General features: G+C 40.9%; 1 pseudogene across 1 annotated transcript; it reads left to right on the top strand.

Moving 5' to 3' along the window:
* The first annotated feature begins 8,336 nt into the window (after positions 1–8,336).
* On the top strand, positions 8,337–9,009 carry LOC103641632 (Succinate dehydrogenase pseudogene; annotated as a pseudogene). Its single transcript, NR_163880.1, has 3 exons — positions 8,337–8,494; positions 8,568–8,755; positions 8,840–9,009. The product of NR_163880.1 is annotated as a Succinate dehydrogenase pseudogene (transcript).
* Positions 9,010–9,264: the final 255 nt, after the last annotated feature.

The following is a 9,264-nucleotide window of genomic DNA, read 5'->3' on the forward strand; positions in this document are numbered from 1 at the left end:
TACAAGGCTTCCATTCAATCCAAAGGCGCCTAAAGGGCCAAAAAGCAATTAAGGTGACCAATGGAAAAAGGGCAGAAGTGGAAGCCATTGAAGATTTAGTTCTAGTCTTAGATGATGGTTTTCATTTATTATTAAGAGATGTAACCATGTTCGTTTCTTAAGAAGGAACTTATTTTAGTTTCTAGATTAGATGATCAAAACAATATTCATTGTCACTTTGGTGATAAATAATGTATCGTTCAGGTCGATAATAATAATGTGGGTCTCACCATCTGACGGGACATGCTTTATTTGCCTTCACATCGTGATGTTGTTAATTACCGAAAAAGAAAGAGAAATGATGGTAAAACATCATCAAAATTATGGCACTATCATTTAGGCCATATTATGAGAGGGAGAATGAATGTCTAGTTAAGGAAGAGATTCTCTATACTTTAGATTTTATAGACTTAGAATAATGCAAAGACTGCATAAAGAGTAAATTTGTGAAACAAATCAAGAAAACTGCTAAGCACAATACAAGAATATTAAAATAAATTCATACAGATATATGTGGTCATTTCCTAGTAAGGACAGTAGATGGGTTCGATTCATTCATAACCTTCATCGACAACTACTCTTGCTTTGGTTACATTTATCCTATTAAAAAGGTTAGAGGCCTTAAAAAATTTTAAACAGTTTAAGGCTAAAGTTGAGAATCAACACGACCTAAAAATAAAGATAGTAAGATCATATTGCGGGGAGTACTACGAATGCTATACACCGTATGGACAAGTAGCACTATAGCAAGGCCTTTGCGAGGTTCCTACAAGAAAATGGCATAGTTGCCCAGTATTCAACGCCTAGTGAGCCCCAACAGAATGGGGTAGTCGAAAGAAGAAATAGAACATAAATGGACATGGTGAGGAGTATGTTAAGTTACTTTAGCTTGACATTGGGTCTGTGGATGGAGGCTTTAAAAACTGTCATCCATATACTCAACAGAGACCCAAGCAAATCAGTACCTAAACCCCCATATGAGTTATGGAGAGGCAGAAAGTCCACGCATACGAGGCTGTCTAGCAGAAGCAAGAATATTTAATCCTAGGTAGGGAAATCTATAAGAAAGAACCACTAGTTTCCATTTTATTGGCTATCCTGAGAAGTCGAAGGGTTTCAAATTCTACTCTCCAGATAGACAGACAAGGTTTGTAGAAACCAGTCATGCCATATTTCTAGAAGATGAAATGATCAAGGGGAGTAAGATCCTCCGAGAAGTTGAGCTTCAGTAAAACATGAATTATGTCCCGATTCCAATGATTGAAGAATCATACTTCTCGATACACACTGAAGTTCTACCAACAGTTGTTCCAACTGTAGGTGAAACTCCTGCTACAAATGTTGCATCACCATGTACAACAATCATTGAGCAAGTTGATTTGCCTTCTGTGCTCCCCGAAGCACAAGAGGACTCAGAACATAGTAATCATGTTGTACCAAGTGATTCACCAATGTAGCAGCCCCAGAACACAGAAACATTAGTAAACCTCATAAGGTCTCAGAGAACTAGAAGATCTGTGATTTCTGATAATTATGAAGTATCTGAGGCAAAAGAAGCAGAAAACAATGAGATATATGTTTGTGAAGATATAGACATCAAAGGGGATCCCACTACGCATGAAGAAACCATGAGGAGTAAAAATTCATCCAAGTGTCTCTCTGATATGAAATATGAATTAGAATTCATAAAAGTGAATCAAATCTGGGACCTAGAAGTCATTCCAAAAGGAGCCAAAATAATAGGATATAAGTGGGTCTACAAAACTAAGTGTGACTCCAAAGGGAACATAGAGAGATACAAGGCCAGACTTGTGGCTAAAGGGTTCACCCAAAGAGAAGGCATTGATTATAATGAAACCTTCTCGCCCGTCTCGACGAAAGATTTGTTTAGAATAATCATGGCTCTAGTGGCTCATTATGATTTAGAACTCCATCAGATGGATGTTAAGACAACTTTTATTAATGGGGAGTTAGAAGAAAAGGTTTTCATGACACAACCAAAGGGTTTTATCATGCAAGGTAAATAAAGTATGGGATGTCACTTAAGGAAGTCCATTTATGCATTAAAGCAAGATTCCAGACAGTGGTGTCTCAAGTTTGATCAGACTATAAAAAATATGGTTTCAAGGAAAACAATGAAGACAATTACATTTATGCAAAGTTTAAGAATGGAAAGCACATCTTCCTTGTCTTGTATGTTGATGACATACTCTGGCTAGTGGTTAAGAATCTACTAGCTGAAACAAAGAAGTTTCTATCCTTTAATTTTGATATGAAAGACATGGGAGAAGCCTCCTATGTTTTTGGAATAGAAATTCACAGAAATAGAAAAGGGGTATTATGACTCTCACATAAGACATACATAAAAAACATACTAAAGAGGTACGGTATGCACCGGTACAAGGTTTTGCCTGCGCCATAGTCAAGGGTGATAAGTTCGAGAATCGTCAGTGTCCCTAGAATTAGTATGAGAAAGATCAGATGAAATAAGTACCATATGCTTCCGCTATCGAAAGCATTATGTATGCTCAAATTTGTACTCAACCTATCATAGCATTTATCATCGGGATGCTTGACAGATACCAGATGAATTCAGGCATAGAACATTGGAAAGCAGTTAAGAAGGCTTCATGCATAGAACATTGGAAATCAGTTAAGAAGGCTTCGTTACCCGTTGGTCTTGATGTGTAAACTTGTCAAAGTATAGAACCTAGAAAAGTTGAGAATGAGAAAAGTATAGAACAAAGGGGAGAATGTTGAAATGTTCTCTACACCATTTGGTTAACAGAAATCGGGGTCGAGGTAATCCTAACCAACTTCCTAACTATGAGCCCTTGATTGGGGGCCACCCTAACCATGGTTGCAGCCCCCGGTTCATCGACCACCACATTAAATAGAGGATTAGGGCAACTAGGTTAAGCTAATGCTAATCGCTTACCCAAAACCCTAATCCTACATCCACACACAGAGGATCTCATTTCCTAGGCATTTGATGTGACTGGAAGAGCTTCGACGCATGGTGTCGGAGGACTCCAGCGGGCCAACGTCGCCCGTCCTCGACCCTCCTCCACTGCAGATGAACGGCGATGGCAAGCAAGACAACGGTGGTGACCACACTAAGGGGCGCAAATGGGTCAGGTATACCCATCGGATACCGGATACAAATAGTTCAAATACTTGTTTTTTTGGATATAGACACAAATACTTTTATATCGGGACGGATATGGGTAGTACTCGGATAGTACAAATTTAGATTTGGGTCGGATTCAAAGCAAGGACTACCCGGTAAATACCTGTATATTCGGGTCAGATACGGGTGCCCGGGTTTCAGATACCCATTTTCTTTTTTTGTACAATATTTTTATAAAATTATAACCTTTACAAATGAACTCGGATGAAGATAAAGTTGATATGAAAATTGTATTGCTCGAAGAGATCTACAAATTTGTAGCACATCACATTTTTGTTTAAACACATATTCATGTCGAAATTATTGAAATTATGTCCAAATATATACCAAAGTAACAAAATATACATCACATGTGTAAATCCAATACTCCATAGCTTATTAATAGAATATATATCACATGTGTTGGACTATCTTGTGTTATATTAGACTATTTTACGTCAATTGAAAACTATCATGTATTGTGTTAGACTATTCTGTGATTCGAATGTTGTCATTATATTCAAACTATTGTGTTAGACTATTGTATGATCTCAACTTATTGCTATAGTGTCATGTTATGCAATGCTCGTGGTGTAACTATCTTATGCGTAAACCAATTCATACATGTATCTGACAAGTATTCAGTATCCACATGTATCCGACTAAATAATATTCGTATTCGTCACCTATCCGTCCAAATAAATATTCGATCCCTATATCTGTATTCGTCTCATTTCTATTTATTCATACATGTATGCATTAACCTTAAATCCGATTGAAATACATTAGGGTAGGATATAGGATTACTTATTATCTGTTTGTATCCATCTAGTTTTTATCCCTAACCACGCTCCTCCACCGTGCCAAGATCAACCCCCACCACTACAAGGCGCAGGAGCAGACGCCGCCCACCTCACAAACCTTGCCCTTAATCAAGGGTAAGATGGTATGCCTTAATCTCTACTACTCCTTATGTCTTTAGTGTAGGCGTCCACACTTTTTTGTTCTGCCATCGCGCCCTCCGCCTCCCTCCCTGTGCCCGCAGTCCCCGCCGCCGCGCCCGCGGTCCCGTAGTCCCCTCCGCGCCGCGCCCGCCCCGACTCGCGATGCGCAAGCCCGCCGCCGCCACGCTATCCTCGCAAACGCTGACCCTGCGCCATCTGGCCCGCTTGCTCACGCTCCACAGTCATCACTGGCCACCCCGCGCCCCTCCCAAGCTCCGTCGCGTCATCCCCTCATTTCCCCCATAACCCTGTCGATCCGTACGCGAGCAGGAGGACAACGGCCCCGAGCCCGTCCTCATTTGCCTGGAACCCTAGCCATAGCAGGCACCAGGTTGTTGTCCTCCCCGCCGCACCACCACCACGGCCACCGTAGCGACTATGACGAGGGCGACCATCGAGGCCTGTCCGCTGCCACCTGACCAGTATGGTCGCGCGCCCGTCGACCCTGATCTGTACGCCTAACTTTCATGACACCGATGCAACACCCGAGGAGGGCGCCTCGTGGGGGACTCGGACCTCCACCTCTTCGTCGTCTTCCCTGGACAACATCTCCCCTGGACAACACCTCTTCGTCGTCTTCCCTGGACAACTACCACTCTGCGTCGCTCGCCCCAAGGTGGAGCCCCACACCCACCTCAACGGCTCCGTCCGCAACTGCACCCTCCTGTCAGTGCTCCACTCCGCACTGCACCACCTCCACCCCATCTCCCATGGCCTCCCGGTTCTTGATTTCTTTCCCCTTTAGTATGGTAGCTTAGCTCCTCCGAGCAGATCAATCGATGACTTTACCGATAGGGTGTATCCCTGGACAACATCTATTCCGTGCCAGTTATGATTCTGTGACAAAAGTTTGCTAGAAAATTGGTGGCTCCAATCTGATCCCGGACAACTCTTGTTTACCAGTAAGTAAATCTGGTTTTTCTTGCAAACAGGGAGATTGCAGGAGTTATAGCTTTTTTAGATGCAGACTGTGGACATGTGGGCTCGTTGCATTGTAGTAGCGTGAGTGTTTCTTTGCCTGTTTTGACAAAAGATATTTTCTGATGGAGCTTTTAGTTCACAAATCATAGATGACTTGACCTCCTCGAAAATGACCTTATTACTTATACGAGATGATTGAAGATAGGAATCAAAATATGCTTGTAGTTCGATGAACCCAATGAATAATCTATTAAATGGCTGGTTAGTTCAACTAAGATATTACATGTTATAGAGATGCTCTTTTCCCCTTTTTTATTTAATTCACAAAATATTCAGATCTATTAGTGAGACAAATGTTAGCTCATGGTTTAGGGTTTTCTTGTTGCAAATAAGTCGTGGCTCATGAGTTAACAGGTTTCTCTCTTTAGTGCTATCTGTGTTAACATGTGTGGTGCACGATGCCTAAATGCTTGTAGTGCTAAAAACGTGATAGTTCTCCTCCTGATGACATATTTGTGGTTTCCAGAATACGTGTAAATTAAATACAAAGTAGTGATGTGGCGCCTCTGTTGCTGCAATTGCCAAGTGGATGAAACAAATCAGTGTGAGAGTGGTCAAGTCAAGGCCACAACCAACAAAATCGACGGTATGTTTATTTCAATGTACTTGTACCATCTGTTCATATGTTCATAACCTGTTGGCAGTTATTAAAAATGTGAAACATCCTTGTGCTGCTGTATTTAAAATTCCATCTTCTAAAGTCTATAGAAAATTTGGTGTCATTGTATCCTTTTCTCTAGGGGCAACGAAGGGTTTGCGGGATTCTGCTACTGCAAAAGTCAAGCCACACGATGATGCTCCCCTTATCGATGTCCCTGTTCTATCCTTGGATGATCTGATAAAAACACTATTGACTTGGTTCAAGAACCTTGGTAGGTGAAGGTATTTATGGTTGGGTGAAGTAGTAGATAAAAAAGATTTGGACACTGGCATAACTGCAATGACATATTTTAAATAAAAACTAGTCTAAATCGAAGGGGAAAACAATTATTTTTCTTGAATTTTCCATTCGACTCTATCACTTTCTAAATCCCACTGGTTATGTACATGAGCAAGATTTTTATACTTAAAGAAATATTGCTTGCTGTTCTTGAATTTTCAGTAGAATTATTTGGTGATTTGTTCCCTACCGGTTCTAATATTGATTCCATTCTTTCTTTCGGGGAAACTATTGGTTGTGTTGTGTGCTTGTGTGTATTTCTCCTACTTCCAATCGCGTTTTCAATAGCCTAGCTAACTGTTGTTTTGGCAGTGTAATAAATCACAGAGGCTACACCAAAGCTCATTCTTCAGTTCATGGGCCATGGGCGCCAGGGGGCTCACCATATCTCATGTCAAGAGTCATCTCCAGGTTAATTGTTTCACTTATTCATCTATTGCCTGGCATGCACCTGTAGGCATTGACTGATTGTTTTCCCGTTGGAGCCAACAATCGCGTGCAAATAGACTCAAAAGCTTCTAAATTACTAATTCCTCGTTCGCTTTTTTCGATAAACAGATGTACAGAGCTCCGAGGCTTGGCGCAGGAAGAAGAGGTGAGAGATGAAACATGCCCTCGTTTGCTGGCTTCTTCCACTACTAAATTCTTGCTTCCTTTCTTTATTCCTTGGTCATATTTTTAATTGATTTACATGTCAACGACGTGCAGTGTCGTTGAATTATTTATTTAGTATTCAGAGACAAACAAATGTCATGCAATAGTGAACTGACGATTCCAAATATTTTTGTATACAAAGAGGTGACATTGGTGAGAGACTTGGCAAGAATTTAGTAGTGGCCGAACCAATAAAGAGAGAGAAAAGTGAATCTCAATTTGAATGAAATTCCATTGCATTAGTTCACGGATATAGCCGAGCATGCAACTTTCTTAAAGGCATTATTCAGCAAGAAGGGCTTCTCGTGAGCTGTCCTTTTTTCTCTCAAATTATATGTACTCCATGCATTCCAGTTCTCAAATTTGGTGTCTTTTATGGAGCTCATCTCGACTGGCTATATCTTAGAAAGGAAGTAGGGAAAGGATTCGGGAGTCCAATTGTTTTGACAACACCTATTTCAAGATGCTGCTTAAGAAGTCTCAGACATCTTTGAGTAAGTGCGTCTTCCTCACCAGTTGCTTTGATGTCTATGCTTACCCGAGCTTACTGTTTAGGCTTGTCATGTTCCTCTCTGTGAAGAAGTTGGCATGCCATGTTCCTCTCTATGAAGAACAACTTAACTAGAACTATCTGTTTCTCTACAATGTTAACAAATCTTCCCCTGTCCCAGTGTCGAACATAGGAGTTGCACTGAAATTTAAAGAAAACAAAGAATTTTATTTGGGGAAGGTTGAGTGGAAAAAATACTTACATTTTAGATTCATTCTATCTGTATTTTCCCTAGCAATGAGTCCACTTGTTCTTGAACAAAACCTATAACCACGGAGTGAAATGAAGATTATTAGTGAACTAAATTCCTAATAAAGCAATCCTTGGTACTAGAATCACCTTGAGTCAAACTATTTTAAAACTATTTTAAGTATGATCGCTTATATATAAAACAATAATGACTACAATATAAACATGTATTTTATGATAGAACAAAAAACTACGTCCTTTTTCAAATCTTTTCAAATGTGCTATCCTCAAACAATCTTCCCACAACATTATTAACATGTTAACATCTTTTAAGAATTTTTCAAACAAGTTTCCTAAGGTTTTTGCGACAGATAGATTTTGCGATGGTTATCTTGTCTTTAGTCTTTACAGCCCACTAGCTACCAACAACGTCCTGAAAAGATCACGCGCGAGCGTGAGTAGACATCAGATTTTCCTGGTGCTATATCTCGATTAGTGCACAAAAATAAGGATGTGTCCGCTTTCTTTCTCTATTTTACTATTCTTGTGTGGTTTGTCTTTACTTAATTCTGGTGGTATTATCTGATCTAAATGACGTTTTATCCTCTCTCTCTCTCAAAAGGACAGGTGGGCCATGGCCAACTTGCACTACATCTGAACGATTGGCCTTTTTCTGTAGAACTCGGGCACACGGTGCTTGCCTCATCGCCAACTCTTCCTTGTTGTGCTTAGCTTAGGCAATTCGTTTGTTTGTGAACAATTAGTCCCGTGGTAGTCAAGGTTTTCTTACCAGAATTTGTGTCATGTTCTCATTGTGTCACCAGGTTCTCGTGGTGAAGGTGGTATCCTTAGAAATAGTGAAGGTGAACGGTTCATGGAACAATATGCCCCTACTGCAAAAGATCTTGCTTCTCGTGATGTTGTTTCAAGATCAATGACAATGGAAATTAGAGAATGACGTGGTGTAGGTATGTATTCGTGCTAGGTGCCTGTTTTTTTCTTCCTCTGTTTGGAACTTATCTTTTGATCTGATTACTACAGGGCCATTGAAGGACCACATTTATTTGCATCTGAACCATCTGCCGCCTGAGGTTCTCAAAGAAAGGCTCCCTGGTATTTCTGAAACTGCTGCTATTTTTGCTGGTGTTGACGTTACAAAGGAGCCCATTCCAGTTTTGCCTACTGTGCACTACAATATGGGTGGTATCCCAACGAACTACCATGGGGAGGTTTGTATTGAGCATGTAGTAAACAAATATGGGTCAAAACCTGCGTATTGTAATAGAAATATATTATGCTATTCTGCATAACAGGTAGTGGATATCAAGGGTGATAATCCAGATGCTGTTATCCCTGGTCTAATGGCTGCTGGTGAAGCAGCCTGTGCATCTGTCCATGGTGCAAATAGGCTAGGCGCAAATTCACTTCTTGACATAGTTGTTTTGGCAGAGCTTGTGCAAACAGGGTAGCAGATATTTCTAAACCAGGTAGGTTCCTTATATTCATGGGGAGGTATCACGGGACGAAGTCCGCACCGAGGAGAGGGTGCAAAAGGTTGTGGAGAAGGAGGGTATCAATGTGAAGTACTTCTGGGTAGCACGTTGTACCATGTGGAAGACCTTCCCTTTCGCCTTGACGACATACCGTCCAACTATGGTGGCTTCAGGGAGGCTATGAAGGGGCTGGACATCAGAAAGGTGTTGGAGGCGCCCAAGGAGGTCAAGTGCGTGCCCATGAA

Source organism: Zea mays, chromosome 10 (genome assembly GCF_902167145.1).
Source record: "Zea mays cultivar B73 chromosome 10, Zm-B73-REFERENCE-NAM-5.0, whole genome shotgun sequence".
Classification (NCBI taxonomy): Eukaryota; Viridiplantae; Streptophyta; class Magnoliopsida; order Poales; family Poaceae; genus Zea; species Zea mays.